A 24,918-nucleotide genomic window follows, 5' to 3' on the forward strand; every position below is an offset into this window, starting at 1 on the left:
GAAACTCTAATTCTTCCCACCATGTGTAGATAACAATAAGTTTCTTCCTGTAAAAAGAAAAGTAGCCTACATCTGTAAGGTCTGAGCCAGATATCATTGATGTCTGGTGTAACTTTGAAAAATATTGTGCTAGAAAGTACATTTAGGGAGGAGGAGTGTAAATGTTTAATGTCTTGTTTCGCATCCCTTCTTTAACATCTTTTGGCCTCTGTTACTAATGAATATGCTAGCCAAGTTTTTATTTCTTAGGAGATAATTTGCAACTGTTTATAGTTTCAAGAAAAGAATGATAATGACCTTCATTTTGCGTTCATTTCCACTACAGTCCACTGAGATATCTCAAGCAGGGAGCTTTGGCAGTGAGTGACTTCATTTTTCACTAGAGTTTGAGAGTCTTTCATAAAAATAAAAGTTCTATAATTAATTCTAAATTAATAATAGTAATTCATGATAAAATGGAAAAAGGAAATAAGTACAGAAATTATGATGCAGATTTTTTTCCAGGTGGTATCAGCAAGCGTTTGAAATAAAGTTAGTGCAGGCATTCAGAAATCCGCTCTGTATATGTGATACATGCCTACAAAGCCGCTGTTTGTTCTCCTTTTTGAAAGAGCTGAAGGAATCCTGAGGAATCCTGAGAATCTTGAGGAATCCTTGCTTGACTGGGAAAACTTCCAAAATGGTTTGCAAGGTACATTTGAATTCTCCAACTACATCCAGTTCTGAAAGCTTTAGGAATTATGAATCCACATGCAAAATGAGCTCTTAGTAACAATCGGAGTAAGTTAAGAAATATAGACGAATTCAGCCTTTCTTAATATCTAGTTGAGATGAAAATTTAAAAAAAAATGAAGAGAGGCAGTAGAATTGTTTACATTCAAGAATTTTCAAATGCTTTAATACTTATTCAAATTTCCAAGTTTGAATTTCCTCATTTTGGCTTGATGAAACAGTGATGCATAACAGAAATGAGTAGATTGGTCTTATTGCCTAGGCTCACACCTCTTATATAATCTATAATACGTTTCCACAGAGCAACCTGAGATTTAATGTAAGGCATCAAAGAGAAGGAAGGGCAGCTCTGGATCGCAATCCCTTTTGGGAACTGAGGTAAGAGCACAGAACCTAGAAGTCCTTTGAAGATGCAGGCAGATGAAAGAGATTAAAAGCAAAATATTTGGATTTATTTTGGAACCTGCATGTTTGAATTTAACTTAACTGTAATAGCGTTTAGAATTTGAAAACTGGTAGCAAGATAGAGGAAAGAAATCCAAATTATTGTCCTGTGAGGAGATGGCAGAAAGAATTCATCCAATTTGTATTTTTTTTGGCAGCAGTAAAGGATACAAACCTATTAAAAAAATGTTTTACCGGTTCTGCTGCACATAGAAAAGCACTGTGGTGGCCTCTCAGTCGTTTTTTTCTGTTACCAATATTCAGCTGTCTGCTGTGTGTAAAAGGCAGTAAAGGTGATTTTGCATGTTTTTCTAATATTTGTAAATAGTCTTTTATATGTTTTCTCTTCTCCTTTTTTAAATTCCAGAACCACTCCACTTTCAAGCCAAAACTAAACCAAAATATTTCACCTGAAGTGGGAAAGCTTTCAGAAGTTACTAATGAACAAATGGTAACTGAAGATGAAGGAAATGAGGAGAGATTTAGATTACAGATTCACTAACGCTCTTTTCAATGTTATTAGTGGCTAGAGAATTTGCATTCCATTCATGCTACACCTATTAGATCATTTGGGAAAAAAAACTGTTTTACAAATATATTAACATTTTATTGGTACACTGTCTTCTACAGCTATGTCTGTAAAGCGCTGTGTGCTAAAGCACTCCTGATCTTTTACAACCAAAGTACCTATGTCAGATGAAGTAAACAGGTGACCCAGTTGACTGTTACAGCTAATAGTACAATTAACAGTAACCAATTTGTTGTGTAAAAGCTATGCATTTCATTTCAGTATATACTCCCTGAGGTTTTAAAACCTATACACATGATAAATATGTATTTCCTGTAAGGATAGTTAAAATGTCACTGCTCTAAAATCTTGGCATCTTCAGGGCTAGAAACAAATCCTCGGAAACCCAGTGGGAAGCTGGCAGTATTTAATTACTCCCATTTCTAGTTCTGCAGGGTGGCATGATATCAAGTCTTAAATGCCATGTTCAATCTTGTTGGCCCAGCATTTTGGGCCAGTGTAATTTGGGGAGGGAAACGTTGTAAGAAGATATTGGTGAGGAGAAGGAGGAGGAAACCTGTCTTTGTTTGTTAGGTGACAAAATAAATGTAAGCTTCCTGCAGCTCTTGCATGTTTGATGTGTTCGAAATACTCCTGACAGAAATGGATTAGTAGGTAGAATACAAAGTCAAAGGTGCCTGGTAAACACAATTCATTACATGCCTCTGAGTTTTATTGTGCAGATAGCACTTCCGTGTATAAAGTTTAAGAGAGAACTGGAATCATACAGGGAGCCGGCTGCACTAGAGCCTAAAGGCTGTTTCTGCTGTGAGTCCCTGCTGGCCCCCAGGGAAAGGACAGTGCCGTACCCCTGAGAGCCAGCTGGTATCCTGCCCGCGTCCCCACGTTGGGGGTCTGCTAGGTGCCGTGGCATGCTTGCATGGGTCACTACGGTGGTCCCTGAAGGAGTCGGAGTAGGTAGAAGAGCCTCAGACTCAAGTGTTCAGCCTGTTCTGTGCTCCTGTGGTACTGCAGCTTTAGCCCTTTCTGCTTCTATACTTATGCTTGTTTCTCTTTCCAGGATTGTGCCAGTTTTCAGATGTCCTTTGATACACATCGGTGTGCTTTCAAGGCTTTGGCTCATTTCTTGATGTCTTCCTTTTAGACTAAGGCTGATTGGTGATTGATAGTTTAGCCACGGAAATAAAATGTTAGAATGAAATTCAGCTTAAAAAATTAAATGATAAAACATACCACCAAATTGAACAAAATATTTCATATCTGATCCAACAAAACATTTCTTTCAACATTACTTTTGCTATTTGCTTTGGTGAAAAATAAACACGAAACAAAACCCCAAATAGCATTAGTAACACAAGAAAATTTTAAAAATATTTTTGGCTTAGCCAGCAAGCCCCAAAGTACTAATTACCCAGATCCATCACCAACCTTCTGTTTACTGTCTGATGCCAGGGCTCAGTCCCTTTAAAAAGCTTAATTTAAAAGGAAGACAACCAAATCCATGAAGAACAAATAGACTATCTCATCCATGAAGGGTGATTATGGTTCTTCGACTTGCTTAAAAAAAATAAGACAGATCATTGCCACACACTCCGACCTGCAGCCCTTCTGAGTTATGGATCTTTCATAAGCAGCAAAGGAGCTTAGCACTCACCCTTCATGGGTGAAGGATCCTATTCATATTCAGGAGCAAGTAGCAAACAATTACAAATTGATTTAAAGAGACGCCAAGATTATTGTCTGGAAGCATCAATTACTATAAACTGTTTTTCCTTTGTTCCTTCCCCTAGCCTTGTATTTCATATTACAGGATCTAGCAGTGGTACCTAGCCAGTTTAATATTGAATAGAACCCAAGAATCATTAACAAGGCTACATAAATAGCATTACCTTTTCCAAAAAAAAAAAAAACCTAAAAAACCCCAAAAGACTGAATGTGTGACCGTAGACAAGTTACTGCAGTATATTTCTGCAGTAACTAACCGAGATGACAATCTGCAGGACTGCAGTCAAAGCAGGGTAGCTTAAAGTAGGCTGCCTGTGCCTGAAAGAGAAATAAAGTCTTGCCCTGAGTTACAGTGCTCCAGTGGCACCACAGTGCTTCACTGTAGCTTGATTATGTGCCATAGTAATGGTAATGTGAGAATGACGAGATGAAGGATGTGTAACCTTATTCTGCAACAGATCAGGAAAACAGAGTATCGCATCTGTCATGCCACATCACACCTTGGACAGCAACAGTGTCCTATCCAAGCTCCATTTCCCTGGAAACTCCTACTGAGGAGTCAGCTCTTCTTGAGCAAGATTTTTTCTCTGCAAATGTGAGCTAGAAAATATGGCCTAGATTCACCTGAACTAACTCTGAGCTCTTAACTGAGCCCTACTCACTGTCACTGGCGAGAGACAAATGGTCTGCTTTCTCAGCTGATTAGGATCCTAACCGAGGTGTCTCTGTTAGCTGTCTGCGATCACCAGGAATGAATCTCATTCTATGAGATTTGTCATCTTAAGTTCAAATTCAAAGAAGGATGGCCTGAAAGTGGAATTTTTAGCTAATGATAATTAACATTCAAATGGGACCTGCATGGAGTGGGCTGGAGTCAACTTGTCACCTTGCTCAACCACTCACATAAGGGAACATCATTACTAGGACACACAGGAAAATAGCCTGAGGCTTCTTTAGGTTACATTTTTGTAGTAGGAGCTGGGTAAGCATGAAAACAGATGGAAGGGAATGAATGGTAGCTGTGTGAAGCACCCAGTGATAATGTAGTTACTGCCTCAAGCAAATGCAAAGGACAAGAGTCACGGGTGGCAAAAGAAGTTGCCAGGAGATAAAATAGTGACAAAGATGCTTCTGTCAGGACACCCAAAGACACACCTGAAATAGCACTTTCCGTTTTTCCTAACTGGCAGATAACATATTCTGCAAATTTCATTCTGCTATACATTAGTAGTAAAAAATGCTATTTTTCTTGCTCTGTTCCCTCTTCCCAGCCATGAGGAGGATTAAAATTGCTAACATGAAGATAAGAGGAAGAAAGGTGAGGAGCTTTTGGTTGACTCTTTAACCCTATCTGAAAACCCCACAGTGCAGAATGGTCATTCTGACAGAAACCACAAATCAGTTTCTGACAACTCAGAGTGGATAATAACTTTACAGAAGCAAGTTCTCTCTCTAAATACCTAATTGTACTAGCTGTGAAGTAAAACCATTTGTTTCAGCAGTACTATACCACCACTACAGAAGAACACGTTGACTACTTCTGAAGCTTGCTAAAAGTGAAGTTTGCCAGGCTCACAGCATGGAAGGAAGCCTGAGGGACCTCTTACAGCAACTGTCAACTTGAAGCTTTAAAAGAGCAGCTGGCAATCCATGAGCTTCTTATGGCTGTTTTACTTGGTATTTCAAAGGTAAGCTTTTGTGTATTAAAAAGCCTACTTTGCAAAGTAACTCTTTATAATATATCCTATTAAAGCAATAATACTGTCTTTTGTGTATCTTGTGCTTACATCTGCGTGCCTTTATCCCCATGTTTGTATTTATATATCCCTATGTGCATATTTGCCAATATACATAAACATACACTTTTTATGTATATAGGTGCATCTATATAGATTTTATTTTTCTTTTCAATTCATTTGCCTCTCTGTTTTCTGCATCATGAAGCGGATCACCTACATATGTGTTTGAGATGACTTTCAGTCAGTCACCGCTATAGTACTGAGGTGGTAAAAGTACACTACTTATTAACAGATTTAAGCAACTGTCTTTGTTATGCTCCTGGGCCTAATTCTTGGCTACAGTAAATTGCCAAAACTCTGCTAGAATTGTTTACATCGACTTTCCTGAAGCATTTTACATGCTCTGCGGGTTTGGCCCAAAAGGCTTGTAGTGATTAACATGGACTAAAATATATGAAAATCCACAGGGCATGTCTGAAAACTGAAACAATAAAGACTTTTTTTAGGTCTTTTCCTTCATTTTTTAAGGCAGTACTGTGTGACTCTCTTAAAGCAGACTCCTGGCACGTGACTCTAACCCCTGGTGCAGGAGAACGCTAAGGAATCATGAAAATCAAGCGAGCCACCGGCTAACTCTTCAGGGTACACAGTCATGGCATGGGCAATAGGAGACACTAGTTCAGTCATGGTAGTAGGGCAATTCAGTGTGTGATTTTCTGTTCAAAATGGTGGTAAATCCAGCAGGACTCTCTTACTGTGAGCTAATAAATTAAACTTAATTTCTCTCAGGAGTGGTTGTAAGCTTTTTCATATTTGGGGAGCTTCAGCCAAAGGTGGCACTAGGGCATCACAAGAAGCAGTCTGTTAAAATACACCACTGTGTTCTGCGTGCTCTCCCTGGAGCTGCCTTCCACTCCCTGCCTCCTCTGCTTCCACAGTTTTTCAGTTGGTGTTTTCTAAAAATGGGTAAGTCTTGTCAGTTTGAAGCAAGCTAGAGGTACAGAAGTAGGAATGGGAATGGGAAGGGAAAGCTGATGTTAATGCCTTTTTACAGTTTTGCACTTAATTCCAAAGGGACACCTACTCGCTAGGTGTCTATCTATCCTTGCAGGATGGTGCTAATCCTGGGTAGACATGTATCTGGGTGGTTCCAAAATATGGCTCCGAAAGTCCTCCAGGCATGACACATGTTGAGAAGCAGTAACTTCTCTTCTACACTTTATCTGATGAGTTCAAAATCCTTCTAGTGCACTTGTACTTCAGCTCCATTAATTGATGTTTTCAGTATATTGGGGAGACTTCAGAAAATACTTCCTTCATTTTCACTTTGGTGGACTTTGGCTTGTGCCCACGGCTTGTGTTTTGAAAAATTCTCTTACCTCCCTTATGCCCAGCTTTGGGGTCTCTTGGCATTCGCTTGTTGCTACCAGAAAACAAAATGCTATCACCTCTTAGGCTGCTGCTGCCTGTCATTTGGGATTTCATCCTGGAGAACAGGGTTCATGCTGCTGCTGAAAACACGTTTGGGAGTTGCCAGACTGTTAATCGTTGTGTAAAATTAACCTGGAAACTGCAGGTGATGCAGCAGCCTACTTAAATAGAGTGTGTTTCCTGTGGGATTGCAATAAAGTCACTTATTCTCTCTCTGCTTCAGTTCCCTTTCTGAGAGAATAATCCTTCCTCCTTCATGAGCTATTAAGACAATAAATCAGTTCCCTTACATGCCGCAGATCTGGGTGACATAAATATCTAGATATTCTACTGAGTCTGCCCCACATCTCATAGGTTTGTCCTGTTCTCCTGTTATTCAGTCTGTTGCTGTCTGCTCAGCAAAGGTTTCAAAGTGGAATGGATGTGAGCAGAAACCCCAAACTATTTCAGATCAGCTTCACCCTGTTTCTCTCTAGGCCCATTTGGCCTTCCCAAAGTTGCAAGTTTTAATCTTGTTTTCCACACAGGTTTGGTTGTTCTGAATCGAGTCATTACCTCTATTTTCAGAACTGTTTAGTAGCTGAAGGTAACAACTTTGTTGTTCTAATAGGGCCACTGAAATCAATTGGACTTGGACACCTTGGGGCTGTGGAAGAACTTACTGAAGAAATATTTGTGTCTTTTGGTAAGTAAATTTGATCCTTAATGTCTTTGCCTCAGGCTCCCTACAACTAAAAGAGAGGTAATTTTATTTACCTATCTACAAGATTATTGAAAGCCATGGCTAAATACTATGTGTGAAGTACCACTAATTTTAATCCATATGAAACGTGTTTGTAGACCAGCACTGAGTTAAAAACTGATGAACGAATTAGGGTTAATCAAGAACTGTGTCATGTCTTACTGGACAATATAAAACCACCTTCCTGTATGTCTCCTTCTTCCAGTACTCTCCTTCTCCTTTTCCTTTTACTTCTGTCCTTAAGAGTAACGTTACAGGTAAGATGAGTGTTGCTTGCATCAGAGTGCAGCAGCCTGCTACGTGTTATATATCAGCAGAGATGTGAGAGCACAGACTTACTACTGGCTTAGTTTCCAGTCTTCAGCTTTGCCCACGACTTTTTGGAGTTGTGTTTTGTTCTGTAACTGCAACATGCACAAAAATTTTTGGCATCATTAACTTTTTAAAAAGGGCAAGGGAACATGTTCTCCTCCCTCATTGGTTCTATGCTTCCTGCTTCTACTTGGGACACATCTTGGTTCATTAGAGCACTTGTTTCTGTCAAGAATTTTTAGGCACAAAGAGTTAATATACTGCATTTGAAATGGTGACTGCAGCTATTGAAAAATATATGAGATAATGTTCTCTGTACACAGTACGTGTTCTAGAGCTGCTTGTGCATTGCCAGGATCTTCCTGAGAAATAGGCAGTGTGCCACCTCAGTGTGTGCAATGGCAGAGGAACTTCTTATGAACTGGGTAAGAAAAGACACTTATTGTGGGGAAAAAAAGCCAACCCTCCAGACAAGAGTGGCAGAGAATGGAAAATATGGGGTTTGTATAGGTTTCTTCTGCTTCCCTCTGCTTCACTTCCCTCCTTCCCTTCCCTCTTCCACTCTGGCCTTGTATTTGTTTAAAGAATTGGTATGGTATGTGTGAACTATACAAGTAAAGCCCTCCCCCCTGCAGTGTGCTAATGACACAATTTAAATCATTACCATGTGCCATATTTTCTGAGAGATCCTGTTCTGTTTACCAGACCACAGTAAATACATGCTAGTAATGTTAAGGGTCTGATATAAATTCACAAAAGCAAAAAAGATACTCAAAGCTGATCTTGAACCTTTATCCTCAGTGCAATACAGGTTTTTGTCTTTGCTGTCTCACAGATTGGAGAGATTGAATGTCAAAAATGCTTGTCAGTGGATATTGGTAAAGTAGCACTGTTTCAGATATCATAGGCTTTTCTTAAGGAAATACTATTTTTAAAGAGAACTGAAGAGATCATTTTCTGATATAAATGAGAATGGGGCTTCCTTAGCTGGCTTGTCTGGTTTCCTGGGTTTCTACAATGTAAGGTCCTGAAATGCAGCTTGGGTTCCACAGTAATGGGAGCTCTAATGCCAGCTCTAATGCCAGCTACCAGCTAAGGCTCTTGCTGTCAGGGACAGGAAGGAAATGCTGCAGACCAGGCATCCGCTGCTGATTCGGTGCTGACTCCCCTGCCTTTCTATGATGGGTCAGCATCAGCAGGGCCAGCAGGGAGAGCCTTGACTCTCGCCCTTGCCCAGGTTCTGCAGCAGAGCTGTGTTTTCCCCACTCTGTGAAGGTCCTTGGCTTCTTGCAAATGAAGGGAGCTGGCAGACATCATGGCTAGGCCACTCTCAATCATCTCTGACAGGTCATGGCAATCAGGAGAGGTTCCTGAGAACTGGAAGAAAGTAAATCACTCCAGTCTTCAAAAAGGGCAAGAAGAAGGGCCCAGGGAACTACAGACCAGTCAGCCTCACCTCCATCCCTGGAAAGGTGATGGAGCAGCTCATCCTGGAGGCCATCACTAAGCATGTGGAAGACAAGAAGGTGATCAGGAGTAGTCAGCATGGATTCACCAAAGGGAAATCATGCTTAAACAACCTGATAGCCTTCTATGATGGGACAACTGGCTGGATAGATGAGGGGAGAGCAGCGGATGTTGTCTACCTTGACTTCAGCCAGGCTTTTGATGTTGTGTCCCATAACATCCTCACAAGCGAGCTCAGAAAGTGTGGGCTGAGTGAGTGGACAGTGAGGTGGATTGAGAACTGGCTGAAGAGTAGGGCTCAGAGGGCTGTGATCAATGGCACGGAGTCTAGTTGGAGGCCTGTAGTGACCCACTGGGTCACTATTTGGGTCCAGTATTGTTTAACTTATTCAACAATGACCTGGATGAAGGGACAGAGTGCACCCTCAGCAAGTTTGCTGATGATACAAAACTGAGAAGAGTGGCTGATACCCCAGAGGGCTGTGCTACTATTCAGAGGGACCTGGACAGGCTGGAGAAATGGGCAGAGGGGAACCTCATGAAATTCAATAAAGGCAAGTGCGGGGTCCTGCACCTAGGGAGGAATAACCCCATGCACCAGTACAGGCTGGGAGCTTACCTGCTGGAAAGTAGCTCTGAGGAGAAAGACCTGGGAGTTGTGGGTGGACAACAAGCTGAGCATGAGCCAGCAGTGTGCCCTTGTGGCCAAGAAGGCCAATGGTATCCTGGGGTGCATGGGGAAGAGTGTTGCCAGCAGGTGGAGGGAGGTGATCCTGCCCCTCTCCTCAGCCCTGGGGAGGCCTCACCTGGAGTACTGTGTCCAGTGCTGGGCTCCTCAGTCCAAGAGAGACATGGTGCTACTGGAGAGAGTCCAGCGGAGGGCAACTAAGATGATTAAGGGACTGGAGCATTTCTCCTATGAGGAAAGGCTGCGAGAGCTGGGCCTGTTTAGCCTGGAGAAGACTGAGTGGAGGTCTGATCAATGTGTATAAGTATCTGAAGGGGGAGTGTCAAGAGGATGGGGCCAGCCTCTTCTCCGTGATGCCCAGCAATAGGATGAGAGGGAACAGGCACAAACTGAAACACAGCAAGTTCCATCTGAACATGAGGAAAAACTTCTTTACTGTGAGGGTGACTGAGCACTGGAACAGGTTGCCCAGAGAGGTAGTGGAGTCTTCTTCCCAGGAGATTCTTAAAACTCACCTGGACAGAGGCCTGGGCTGCTCTAGATGACCCTGCTTGAGCAGGAGGGTTGGACTAGATGATCTCCAGGGGTCCCTTCCAACCTTGACCATTCTGTGATTCTGTGAAAGCACTGGAAAAGGTCTTTAAGAGCAAAGTACAGAGCATCATTTTCCCATGATCTCTGTTTAGGGCTGATCATGCGTACAACTTTTATACCAGTAGCAAATGATCCCGTGGTCGTCAGTGCACTATAGCAAGTGAGAGAGGTGCAGTTTTGGTGTTGGAGAACAGAGCTGAGCTGAGCTCTTGAGGGAAAGTGTGTGAATCTCAGAGCTTCAGGAGGGAACTATGTGTGGGGAAGCCAGGCTTATGTAGTGGGACCACGCCATGCACAATGCAGATACTGCATGTGAGTGTTTCCTGTCTCCCCTTATATCTTATTTGATCAGATGTTGGAGATAGCAATCCCATCTCTTCTGATTTTCTGAGGATGCATGTGGCTCTGCAGTCAGCAGGGAGATGAAATTAAAGCTAAACATCCTGTGGTTCTCCTTGTAAACGCCATTTTCTGGAAGGATAGGTTATTTATTCCTCACATTTTTTAGTCTACTAGATATTTAAAGAGCACGTTTGTACCTCTGGATACCTTCCACTCTTTTTCTTTTGTGCCACTCTTATTCTTTTTCTTATAGTGGGATAAGACAGATTTTTTCAGTTCCTTTTTAAGAGCTATCTTACAACTCTGAGAAGAGTCAGACTTACAGTGATCTGATCCAAAGCCCTAGGAAATCAATTAAATGAAACTTTCTTATATCTCAATGGTCTTTGGACAAGGCCCCAAGTTAGCAAAGGAGAGGGCTTCTGGAAATGAAGTCACCAGCCTAAAGGAGCTGCAGTCTAGATTTAAAATGTATTGACATAGCATTTTAAAGATGCATTTCAAACCACTCTTTAAAATACTTGTGCTTCTTCAGTAGGAAAGCTCTGCTGACATAAGGCAGATTCTGTGTTTGTAATGATACAAGGGCTTTGTTGGATAATGTCCGTCACTTTAATGTCGTGAGTTTTTTGGAACTCTTCCATTGCATAGTGCAAAGATAAAGGTGGAAAGGAAGAAGTTCTGGGAAGAATGGAAGGCAATGATAAAGCTAGGAGGCAGTTACTGATAATCAGAGGTGGTCAGACTATCAGAGCTGCACCTTTTGTTTTCCATTCCACAAGTGAAATTTTAATTTTTACGTCTGCCATTCAAAACTATCAATGTTGTTCATAATGTGCCGTCACACTTTTTAGCTACTGTTGTCTTGAACTCTAGAGTTGAATTGTGTGGTAATTTACTAGTTACTAGAATGAAGGCATTAGAATAAAATGATGGGGTTTCTACTTTCTGACAGAATTGGAAGAGAAGATTAGAACTGAGGACTTCAAATGACTCAGAAAGCATATGGGGGTGGTGAGGAGACAGAATGTGGGACACGTGTTAATTGGGGGAAGAAAAGGATTATGTTGTCATTAACTGTCCAAAGCAAAACGTTTAATTCTGTACAGTGTGTGCCTCTCAGATTTTAATAGCTGTTTTTCTTTCCGACTCAGAGAAACTAAGATTTATTAGCTGATTACATTCAATTTTGTCTTATCATATTCCTACCAACTAATTGCATGTGTAGTATATAATGAAATGCTTTTAGGCTTGTTCTCTGGAGTGAATGTATAGGCTATATGAATAATCTTGTTTATGCCTGAATGCCCATTCACATGAAGAAGAGCTCTTCCCTAAACATTGTAGAAATGATATTTCTATTAATGACGTCTAGAAAAGCAAAGAAAAAGGGTTACAGTTTTTCTCCCCCTAAGTTTTTCTGTAAAAAATACTAAGTTAACAAAAACTGCAAGTTTTCACATGAATGGCCTTGGCTGGATGAAATGTTCAGTAGAAAACGTTTCCAAGGTCTGAAATCAAAGAGAAATGTATAGTAAAAATCAATGAGACTGCTCTAGAGTAGCTGGTAAGTCTTCCAGGCACTACTATTGTACAACATGTGTCTTTCTACCTTAGAAAATGTGACCCTTGACATCTTACATGTGAGGTGAGTCTGCTGGCCAGTGCAGTGTTGGGGGAGGGACACTTAGTCCTTACACAGTTTCTCAGGCTCTGTGGTAAAATTTAGCCGTCATGTGCTGTGACACAACAGCTAGCTCTTTGAGTGTTGCTCATTTCAGCAGTTACATCCCAGCTGATCTTCGTGAGACAGGGTCTACAGTCAAAGCTATGGATAGTCTTATATTCTTCTATGCCTTTGCTATCATATTGTCAGAGCACGTCACTTTAATGCTGTTAAACCCCAAGGGTTATGGAAATACTTTTATGAAGCTAAGGGATAAAGGCTCACATCTTCAAAAATGGATAAATAACTAATTTCAAGTGATATACGCCTAGTACCTTTAAAATTTTGGCCTGAAATGCTTTCCTGTAGTCCTACAGGAAGGCTATTGTGGAATAAGATCCTGTGAACTTACTGAGATGGTAACTTAACTTTCTCATCTGGTTAATAGTGTTTTCCATTGTATCAAGGAGAAAGACTTGAATGAATATGCAACTTAATGATGCAGAGTCAAACTGATATGCAGAATAAAAGCTGCTTTGGGACTTCAGCGTGATAATGAATACCCATGCTGTTTATATTGGTTGTGGTAGAAGACAAATAAATAAGAGGCTGTGTCTTTCATTGCTCTCTGTCCAGCACCTTTCTCCTTTGTTAATGCTTAGTTTTTAATAGAGATCATAGTAACTACTACTCAGTTGCTTTTGGCAAATGTATCCTGGTATATTCTCAGTTACAAATTCATTTCTCCTCAGAACAGGAAAGTTAAATTGCTATGAGATAGACCTAACTGCTATGTAAATGCCCCAACCTATTAAAATCATGATATAATAATAATATAATAATAATAATAAAAGGTTTAAATGAATAAACTCCCCTGGATGCCAATGGCTAAAGTACAGTAATTCTCTGCACTCTGCCCCCCTCACTGTGCACCACTGTCTTTGAAGGCAGAGAACATGGGAAATAAATAATCCTTGTAAAATAATATATTTCTGACTAAAGGTAAAAGTTGATTTTTTTTTCTCTCAACCCACCTTTGTGACAACAAATAATTCTCCATCTTTTTATATTTTGTTAGGGCTGGTGAAGAATGAGGGCAGAAATTAGCATTAATGAACCTCGGATTAAGAGGAAAACGTACCCTCTAATTTCTCGATTGGTTACAGAAATAATTTACTTTTTGGTTTGTCTTCTGATTATGGCTCTAAAGAGCATGCATTCCTACAGAGGCTGAGAAGAATGTAAATGTAAATTCTTATTTATACTTCAAGGCAATTTTCTGTCCTTAAAGTTCAGCTATTTGTGTTTTCTTCCTTATAGAAATTACATCTGAATTGCCATGTTAAATTATTCCAATATGTATTCATCTTACTCTGTTTTAGTGCCTCTTTCAAAAGCAAATAAGAATAAGGTTGGGTTTTCTGTTGTTTGTAAAATATACAACTTATTGTCTCTTTCAGGCAATTTTAAGTTACATTCAAGTTTAAACAATTATTTGCAATGTCAGACAGTGCAGTCTGGTAAAATGCTGAATGTCCTCAGGGTCCATTAAATTCTCTAGAATGACTAAGTTCCCAGCAATTATACAGTATGTACAGGATCGGGACTGAAAGTTTGTTTCATTTCCCAGTTGGAGAAACGTTAACCTAGCATTTTAAGAAAAGGAAAAAAACCCACAGGTTCCTGGAAACTTTGTCTAAATGATGAAGAGAGAGTGGAGTCCCAGACTTTAGCTCGTTTTCAAGAGACAGACAGGCAAAATGGTGCAGATACATTTGGGAAAGGTACTTTTTTCAGATTGAAACGTGTAGAAGCTGCAGGTCTTCTAATTAGTCAGGCAAGGATTGTCTGGACTTTCGGAATCTGAGGAGAAATATGAATCCATTAACCTAATGGAAACACTCGGATATTGCCTTTGAACGAAGATACAGATATTGGCATGTTTCTTTTAAACTCAATACTGTTTGATAAGGTCTTGTGGAGTTGCTGGTTTTGTGAGATAAGTGCTCTGGGAGCACTAGTTGTTCTGGGAGCAAGAGCAAGAGCAGGCTTTGGAAGTGTAGTGCAAAAACCCACAAAGTTGGGTTTAGTGAGGAAATTTTCATTTGAAAGGTAGCCTCAGTTCAGTAAAACAGACATGCTGAACCAGAAGTTCTACCTGCTCTGTGTGCCACTCCATTAACATTTATGTGAGTTTGAAGGCTAATCCTGTCTAAAATGATTCATTAAATGGGAGTCAAGAGCATTGAATATAATTAGGAAGACCGGAAATGATGAGAATATTTAAATCAAAACTAATGAATTTGGCTGTTTCTTATGGGAACAGCACAGTGCAATTTCAGGAAACCGCAAAACTCATGCAGGAGCAGAAATACTATGCTTGCTTCCACTCGCTGTTGCTTGTATCTGGCTGCTGATATCAGGTACGTTATGAAAGAAACAGCTCAACTAAGCCCTGACTAGGTTAGGTATACCAAAGAGTGATATATGAATCAGTCATAGCTGTTGTATAAGGAAGAGAATATGCTTCAAAGGCAAAAGGACACTTTCGGCTTTCTTTTCGTTATTTTCTTAAAGGCAGGCCTGTGGGGTGGGGATTATAAAGTGCTTAATACAGCATCCAGTAGCTGCTGTATTAGCTATATTGTGTTAAATGCATATTCTCCATCTTTTTGTTCTATCTTATCTGGAAGGTAGTACAAGAATCCAGAATAAATGGCTGCATGTGAATTCAAGATGCTCATCTCCTGATTGTTCAAGCTGGTGGGTAATAGGAGGGTACTAACACTCCAGTATGATCTGGGTTTATTTTCTATAGGAATTGGTCTGTGCAGGACCCCCAATTTCCTGGTTTAGATGTAGCATATGATATTTTTATGTTGTAAGTGCTATAGCAACAATACTACTAGAAATAGGCTATTAATATACGGTATGACTTTTCTGTGGTTCAATGGAGTGAAGATGAAGAAGTAGGAGAGAATAGCAAATGTTGAAGAGATAGCGGTTCTGTAGAGTACAGCATGAATGTGTCTGGTGATCATATTTCTCAAGAAAAAGTAATTCTCTTGTGAGCATGCTTAAATATTACTTTTTTCTAATGCCATTTTACTATGGATAGTAATCTGTACTGCAAACAGTAAAACTAACAACATAGCTGCATAAACACATTTCTCATTTGTCTAGAATCACGCATTACTCTTCAGCGTCCTTTAGAAACAGGTGGCTGCCCTACCCCAAAGACAGCGAGGGCAGACTCAGAGCTGACAGGGAAAAGGCAGCTCACAGTTAGTTATAAAAGCCATTGTGGCTGCTGTCAATATTGCTTCAGCTGGGACTTTCTGGAGCCTGCTGCTATAAATATATAACAATTCAATTGTGTAATTGCCATTACCAATGTGAATTCAATTTGTCTATATTTTTATACTATAGCGTTAGGTCTTAGAATCTTGCATTGGTATAGATTCTTTTGGTGAATACCGATCTCTCCAGATCTTGAGAGGCAGAAATTAAGTCATCAGAAGCAGATGGGGTATAGAATAAAGTAAAAAATGGAAGAGGGTCAAAGAGGAGAGAGCCTTTTTCAAGAAACTTGTTTTAGTTTTAATCCAACGTTGCTTGTGCTGAATAGTTTCCTTTAATCACCTGACCTACTAAAATTAGGTTAGAGCTCTAATTTCAAGAACTTTTGATTCAGACTATTGTGCTTGTTAGAAATATCAGGGTGCTGTAATTGAAAATAGGCTGCTCTTTGAGATGGGAAAATCATTGCATAGTGCACCAGCATAGGTTTCTTCCCCTGAACTGCAAGGATTTCTGTGAAAAACAGAAAGGGAGTCTAGTCTCCTTGCCCAGTCCCTCCCATCTCAGCAAGAGGTTCAGATTAGAAATATATGCTCCAGGTATGGTTTCTTTGAACTGGACAGACACTACTACCTTACTTCCAGTGGGCAGTGATCGGAATCTCGATGTCAGATAGTTAAAGCTTGTAAAGCACAGGCTGCATTCCAACTCACCTGATGCAAAATATTCTGTACAGTACCTTGGGCCACATCGCCACCTTAATTACTTTCCATTATTATTAGTTGTTATTATTAGTTGTTTCTACAGGTCCTCTCTTAGATTTCCTTTAATTCATATAGAATTGGTGTGTGCTCTGTTGACAACATTGCATATGTATTTCACTGGCAGGGACAGGGCAGGAAAACCTGTTCTAGCACTTAACTGTATGTAGAGGAATAGCTAAATGGCGTGTCTTCAAATGTACGTGCAAAGGAGAGATCCGTTAGAAACAGATAATGGGCATCCATATCCCGTTCTGTTGTATGGGTTCTCCTACAAGCAAATCCCCTGTGAAAGACACCTTCACTGGTACAAGCTGACCTTAGGAAGCAGAACAGAAGGAAAGTGCATGGCCCAAAGACCCATTATTGTGTGTTAGATGTTTGGAACAAGTGATGAGGGCTAGTCTAGTCTCCAGGGGTTGCGGTGGATCAGCTCTGCAGCTGTTTTGTAGGCTGGGTAAGGAAAGGAGTCTTTCCCACTGTATTTCTTATCACTAGCTCACCAGGCTGTTTGGATGCCTCAGTGTTTGCCTCTTGGGTCAGCATTTTCTTCTGCAGACAGAAAATGCTTGAAACAATAGAGAATTCTGTGCAAGAACTCTGCAAGGCTGACTCTTGTTCTGACTGATTTCAGTGGCGGCTTGACCTAGTTTTGCAAGTACAAATCCAGACTTCTATTCAGTACAGTTAATCTCTATTTCTTCTTTACGGATGGACTTAACAGAGTTTATAACCATCTTCAGAAACTGGCAGTGTTTCAAATCTAATGCATACCTGAGTAAACAACCCTGATCAACAAAAATGGATGTTCAAGGTCGTATTTATTAGTTTGACCAGTGGCCAAATGCGTAAGTGTAAATCCTATCTTAAGTAAAGATCGATCTCTGATAGTCACTAGCCTTAGACAAACTTTCCTGTAAGGGCTTGGTCCAGCTGTCGTTCTTTGAATCATCATCATCACTCCTTTGAATAACTGTTGATTTTAATAGGACTGATAGTGAGAGGAAGACTTCATAGAATCAGGACATTAAATAGGCTGTCTCAGTTAAGCGGCGTATTCTGTATGCTTGAAAAAATGTGTTTCACACTGAGAAGTTAAAAGGACAATTCACCCCTCTGTTGGATTTAGAACAAATGAAAGGTGATGTTTTCTGTTGGTTAGAGACTAATTTCTTTTCTCTTTCTCAGCCTTGTCCATACCAGTAAGCAAGCTCTCGTGGTTTTGGCTTTGATTCTTCAGTGTGTCAAGGTCCCTCGTAGGTTTAGGTTTAGTGCAGTAATAACACTCAAGAGACTGTGCGACCCTGTGTGCAAGACCGTGTTAGTCTGGCTGCACTGTGTGATGCCCTGCAAGCGCGCTACAGTGCAGAGTTTTGTTCCAATCACCCTTAGGCAGGAGGTGGACGTAATGAAACACTGTCTCCTCTCTCCTTTTCAAAAGCTGTCTATGAAAGCTGCTTCCACATGTTATTATCCTGTGGCCCACAGTGCTCCTTTCAGTACCTCTCAAATGTACCACATTATGTTTTCTGGAGCTGATGCCAGCTGATGCTGATCGCCGTGATCTCTGCAGCTCAGCCTCATTGGAACTATAATTAAGCCCGTCTGTTATAAACCAAATACTCTGAAAATCATTTTCTTCATTTACTGCACCTGCCAAGGGAGAGCTTCTGCAACCTTTAATGATGCAGGCAATCCTCTTACTGTCAGTGCAAATACTACATTGCGGAGAGGTTGCAGAACCATAACGAGAACTCATTGAAAAATTTGCCAGGAAGCTTTTTCCCCTTCCTGTCAACATCTGAATATTTTGTAGAAACATATTGGCCTTTTGGACCAGGGTTAGACATTCTGTGGAGCAGGAGAGAGATCAGTGCTCAAAATAGCCAGTAGTACAGATTAAAGCATTCCCACAGGGAGATGGAGATACAGCTTCAGGTGTTTATTTCAGGAAAAAACCTGTCCCTGGCAAATGTTGTGAGCATTGTGCTACTGCCAATTCTGAGAAACTCTGCTCACCTCTCCACCCCCCTCCTCCAAACTGCAAGGTTTTATTTTCCTTCTGCCAGGGAGCAAAAGCACCAATGTCTTTCTATAGAACAAAATTATGGTTTCCAGTGAGATCAAGCTATACCTATGTCTCGATCTCAATACACTCTTTTCCCAAGTGACAACATGTCAGTAGGTGCTTAAAATGTTACAATGTAGGGAGTTCTCTTTGAAAGCCCTGAAAAAATGCCATCAGCTTTGTGCTAGGTTCACAATAAAATTCTGTATCTTGGACATGGTGGGCAAGTAAATGGAGACCGATTTTCATTTCTGCACTTTGAAACTACATTCATTTCTATCTGTTAAGTCTACTCTTGCTATAGCTGATTTGAATTCTAAACAGTTTTAGAAATTTATTTTTGTAAAGCTGTGCCATTCATCTTTAATATAATCGTGTAATTTACTCTATTAATACCAGCTGCTGCATTTGGCACAGGTCACCTGGAGTGTTTGAAACGCTATATTAATTTTTCCTTGAACCTATTAGCTAATTCTAAAAATCCATAGAAGTCAGAGCATCCCGTCTCCTCAGTCATGGAAGGTTTATTTTTGTCCAGGTTCCTGGACATTTTCTGAGTCTGATAGAAGAAAAAATTCAGTGGGAGATGTACTTAAATTTTGCTGGGCTTTATTTATTTATTTTTTTGTTCTGCAGAGTTGCCCTTGGCCTCAGGTAACACTTTTTAGAGGGAATTCTACACTGCGTGTAGCATTTATCTCACCTCCTGTGTGCCTGAGAACATGACATCTAGTTGGTTTCTGGATGCTTGGTTCTAGATCTAAACATATGTCATAAGTATTAATTATACCTGATCTTGACAACACTATTTTTTAATCCCCTCTGTGAGGCTTTCTGATACCTGGTTGCTACCCAGCTCTTGCATTCAGAGTCTTCTTGTGAGGGCCTGGCAGTCTCTCTAGCTGTTCTTGGTCAAACAGAATCGCTTGGTTACATGGACGTCTCTCTGCATCCTGCTTTTCTGGGGGATTTCACAAAGCGAAGCAGCTGCTGACTTGAAAAGGAAACTTTGTAGCTGGTTGATGTTTGTTGCTTCTCCTATCTGTTTGTATGGGAAATCTTTTAGGATGATCTTTTCTGCTGAGGTAAGAATTTTAAATGTTTTGTGTTTCCATTCTCTGGCAAACTTGGCTTGAGGCTCCCCTTGAACTTTCCAAAATGCAAAGGCAAGTTTTGGGATTGCACAGATGTTTGTGCGAGTTAGGAGTGCTTCACTCTGGGACAGCAGAAGACAGAAAACCTGGAATAGGACTGAAGACCTCAGGAAACAAAATAGTTAAAATATAGTGTGAAGCATCTTTTCTGGCACTTTGATTTTATATTTTTCTCAAGCTGCAGATAGTGACACAGGTCCTGTCTCCTCCCAGCCCAGTCTACAATTATTTTTTCTTAGTCCTCAGGAGAATGCATTGTTTTAGCTACTTTTCAAAATAAATTCAACTGGAAAATTAAGATAAATCATGCCATTTACAAATGCATGTTCTAATAGGAGGCTGTACTTTAAATACTGAAAGAACTTCCTCTAGCTGAGGAATTTCGAGGAGATACAATAAGTACAGGCCTCCGGCAAGCCTAGTCAGACTAATTTCCATTCTGCTGAAAAAGCAGAACTCCTGATCTCAGAAAAACCTATTTTCCCCTTGTAAAACTGTGATGTATTTATTAAGACCAAACCGTAGTGTAAGACAGTTCTGGCTAACCAGGCGCATTACAGCAGGTGATAACATAATTAAGCCCTTGGTTGTCAGAGGCTGATACAGTAACTAAAGGGAAAAAATGGTCCGATTTCTCCATCTGGATCATAGAGCGCAATTGAAATCCTGCCTCTTCTTCTGATGAACCAAATTCACTGTAGTCACTCACCTAATGTGCAGCTTGTTAACAGAGCACTCTAGCAGGATCATTCGATGTGTCCCATGAGAGCCCTCCCACGTAACGTAGTTCTAGCTCACAGCGTATCTCATTGAATGTTTTCTAAATGATCAGACATCTACAACTGGTTGAACGAAGTGTTCATGGTCCATAAAGATCCTGTTTGATCAGCACTGGTTCACTAGTTCAGGACCAGTCCCTATGGGGATTAGCTTGAAATTGGTTTGTAGTTGCAGGAAAACATAGCACAACTCAGTGTGCTCTAAGTTAGCAGTCAGCTAGTGTTGCTACTTCAAATGTACTAACCCTTCTCAATGTATTAAAAAACTCCTATTTAGTTTTGAACATTAACAGCACCTTATCTCTACCATGCTGCTGTGAGCAGATCCACAGCCAGAGGTTCTTACTAATTAGAAAAGGATTTTGTGTGTATATATGTATTAGTTTCAACTTTATGTGTTTAACATCGTTGGATTTCTCACTATTGATGTCAAAAAGGGTTTCCTCTTAGTCTAACCTCTTTAAACTACTTATCCTAATATTTATCCTCATGTTATAATGCACACGGTCCCGTTCCTTTAGCAAGTAATTGATGTGAGACTGTGTCACCAAACCCTGAGGCCTGTCACTGTTGCAACTGATTGTTAATGTAAAGCATGTTTTATTCCTCAAATGATCTCTTTTGAAGAGAATCTCTCTGCCAGAGTTGTGTACTGCTTTGTTTTCAAAGTAATCATCTACAGTCCAGATTTCCTTTGGGAGGGGAAAAACAAACAAACAAAAATGAAAAGCCAAAATAAGGAGCTGGAGCCAAACCCTTTCAAATTAATGAGTTAAAGACTTCAGACTTGTGTATTGTTAACTGATGTTGAGGCATTAAGCTGCCTCCCATACTTTCCTTTTCCCCTTGTTGGTTAAAGCTTCTCTTTTCTTTTGGGGATCAGTTTTTACAAGTCTAAGTTTTTCATCTTCATCAGAAAAGAATATGTTAAAGCTATTAAGTCAGCAAGGACTGAATAGGTTTTTAGCTGTTTTTTTCCCCCTCCCAGCCCTGCATTGAAGAAAAGGCAGTGAGCATGAAAACGATGCCCTTTTAAGGAGAGAATAATCTATTTTCCAGTTCTAACAAATTTCAACCACATTTGAACAAAAAAGATCACATTTCTGTGCTGTAGGTAGATGGCTCCAACATTTTTCATATGATTCTTTGTATATGTCTGTAGCAGCCCTTTAACAAGAGCACTGAGCCAGCTCTGAAATACAATAGCACTCAGGGCCAGCCTTTTATGTTTGTTTACTCATTTTTATGAGCCTTCCTCAGTTATTTGATTCACAGAGCTGCAGCTTGCCAGAAGACAGCTAAAGAAATTTGTCGAACTGTTCTAAAGAGAGGCCTGCTCCATCAACCTCGCAGCACCACAAACCTAAAATCTGTGTTTTTTACCACGTGGCTGGTTAAAGACAAATTAGCGGCTCAGCCTATCTCCACTGGTTTTGGTAGGTCTCCACCAGTATTGATCCACTGAGGATCCATCCAAGGGAGTGCAATTATCCTGTCTTGTGCACAGTTCAGGAAAAGAAAACTGAGGCAAGAGGAGCAAAGGAAAGGGGCACCGGCATATGGTGTTGTAGTAGCAGCATCCTTAAGGGACTGTACAAGTCATAGGCACTGAGAAGCAGACGAGGAGAGGGGGCATATCTTGCAGTCTCTACCCCTGTTGGTGGAATATAGTATGGTAGACTTCACAGGAGATTAACTGTTTCAAGTTTTCCAGTCACGTATCCCTTATTTGCCGCTGCAAAGAACTCAGAGTGCTAGATGCTGAATGTTGCACAGCCGAGAAAGACTCAGTCTCTAAACAACAGCTAGTAGAAAGGAATTTAAATTAGGAATTCAAGATTTTTCAAGTGAAGGTCAGATGGGGGCCGGAGGTTATCAAACTTAATTCTGCTGACCATAGAAAAAAGTATTAACAGGGAGGTAAGCTAACCATTGGAGCATTTTCTCCATTACTTCTTTTCTTGTATCATGACAATCTTTTTAAAAAGATAAATAAAAGTTATAAAGCTTACTAACCACTGTGGTCTTATTGCAGCAATTATTTAGGTGTAATTATTTCAATTTTATTATGGAGAAAATCAGGAACAACATCATCTCACTGCAGTAGCCCTAGATTTGGGCCCACTTATATATGTGTTTGATTAGAAATATGTATATAAATCCCTCTTCTCAGTGAACATATACGCAGTAAAGTGAGTGTTGACTTCTCAAAGTGTTTTGAGTGCTTAAAAATTAAGCAAAAGGATTCAGTTCATGCATTTGTCCTTTGGGTCAAGAACTGTCTTTTTATATATGTGTGTTTGTGTGTGTGTGTACAGTTTCATGAACAAAGGAGTTGAATGATCCAGGTACCAGTGTACTAGAAATAATTAATATTTAGAGGGTGAGCGCAGTTTGTCCTCCCATAAATTGATTTGATTTTCATATCCTGATTGCCTAGAGTGGCTCACTTCAGCAACCTGGCACAATTTGCTATGGTTTTGATTTATTCTACAACAATCTTATACACTTCTAATCCCTACTGCTTTCACACATATGGAATTAGTTACAGATTTAATGCCCCATTGATATCAGGGAAAATAATTAATGTTCTGACATCTTTAAAAGAGAGTAAATCAGAGCTTCAAGTATTTTCCCACTGCTAATTCTCATTTAAGTATCATCTCTAATGCAAAGGCAAATCTTTTGAGCTTAAAATATGACTAATATCTAAAAAGTAACAGATAATAAATATGCATATTGCAGGTGTAGTGAACATCTCTGGAAGTAAGAGGTAAGAGAATAGTTTTATACTAGTTTATAGGGACTAATTAACATGAGGCCCTAAAACCTGCAAAATGGAATGCACATGGAGTGATGAATTCCAGTTAACTTTTTTTTCCTCATTTTAAGAGCCTGTAGTGCTAATTCTACTGTAGTAATGACTTAATTAATGGCTTAATTATCTGCCAGTGATACTACATTCTTCTAGGCTATTTCTCTAAGTACATTTTGCAAGACCATCTTCTACATTAGAAGGTTTTCCGGGGAAAAAAAGGGCTACCAGTTTGGAAATCCAGCCCCTGTGGAGTTTTGCACAGCTTGATCTCTGAAGGACTGTGTGAGAGGCAAGAGGAGATGGGCTTTCTTACGAAGGAGCCCTATAGGAAATTACAATTTTTATTCATCCTGTTGAATGGGTCAATAATTAGATTTCTACTATAGATCCATATGGATTTTTTAAGAAGAACTTGTGTGTAGTTTCTGTCAAAGCTTTCTCTGAAAATTAAAGAAACCAGATTTTGTGTTGGATCTGTAGCTATAGCAAAGAAAATTCCTTAGTAAAATATTTCAAACATTTTTGGAAGCTTTGTTGCTTTAGCTTTGTTTGTTTGTTTTTTAAACATAATGAATTTAATTTTATAGGGTATTTAAAAAAATTGTTCTCCTCTGGAATGAAAATGAATTTTTAACCAGCTATTTCTTGTTCAGGGGAAAAGGTCCTGACTGTTTCACTTTAAGATTAAAGTAGTATAGACAGGATGGCATTTAATAAACTATGTAGATATTTAAAGTAGCTCCTATAGAGCTAGCTGATATGGTATAACTAACCTTTTGAGGGCTTATACTGTCTTCCTGGAGACAGACTTATGGATTTAGGTTAATATATTATTGACATGTTTGAAATAAGTCATTATGGATTCCCATGCCATGTAATAAAAAGGAGATAAATATTTATGTAAACATTTTGCCTTCATGTTAATAGACTAATAACTGGAGTGGACAATTAAGGCTGACAGCTGCTTCTTCATCAGTGAGATTCAAGGAAATTTTATTTAGATAGATGTTTCTGCGCAAACTTGGACAGAACAGCCACACTGAGGCTCCATCCTTGTTAAAATTTAGCCTAATACTGAAGTTGTATGATACAAGTAAAAGTTATTCTACCTATGTCCACTCAAATATTTCAGAAACCATGACCTTTTCTATATTGATTTCTCTCTAAAATTTCGTTGCTTTAAAGAAAAAGATTATGTCTATTAATTTTGTTCCTATCTCTATTAAAGCCTTTCCTACAAAGCAATACAGTAGTACCATCAAGGTGAACATGTATTCATCTTGCTAGCATATTGTTAGCTTTTCTGCACAATGCTGCCTGCCAACTACATTCAACACAGTGCCGTCTACAGTTTTGTTTAGAGTGTTTTCACCTTTGGCTTGTGTCTCTGAACTTTGAGCGAGGAGGAAAAAAGTGTGTTCTAACAGTTTTGATTTAGTTCTTGGGTTAGATTTGTAAAAGATACTTTTATGTATAGTGGGATTTTCAACAATACCAAAATACATAGTTCCTCTTAAAATACAAGCCCATTTATTCAAATAGATTTGAGGTGATCCTAAGGTACGTGGAGGCTTAGATAAAGTAACCTCAGAGCTGCTTGTAGTTGATCTTAGAACTCGCTATGGAG

The 24,918-nt window shown here is 39.8% G+C and overlaps 1 long non-coding RNA gene across 1 annotated transcript in view; it reads left to right on the forward strand.

The window, feature by feature from the left end:
- The first annotated feature begins 590 nt into the window (after positions 1-590).
- LOC138068207 (uncharacterized) overlaps positions 591-24,918 on the forward strand; it is a 29,981-nt gene continuing 5,653 nt past the window's right edge. The window contains exons 1-4 of the long non-coding RNA XR_011142908.1: positions 591-691; positions 1,034-1,110; positions 4,933-5,118; positions 7,211-7,285. This is a non-coding gene — a long non-coding RNA (uncharacterized lncRNA). The remainder of the gene's footprint in view (positions 692-1,033; positions 1,111-4,932; positions 5,119-7,210; positions 7,286-24,918) is intronic.

The sequence above is a fragment of the Struthio camelus genome, chromosome 9 (genome assembly GCF_040807025.1).
Source record: "Struthio camelus isolate bStrCam1 chromosome 9, bStrCam1.hap1, whole genome shotgun sequence".
NCBI classification, from domain to species: Eukaryota; Metazoa; Chordata; class Aves; order Struthioniformes; family Struthionidae; genus Struthio; species Struthio camelus.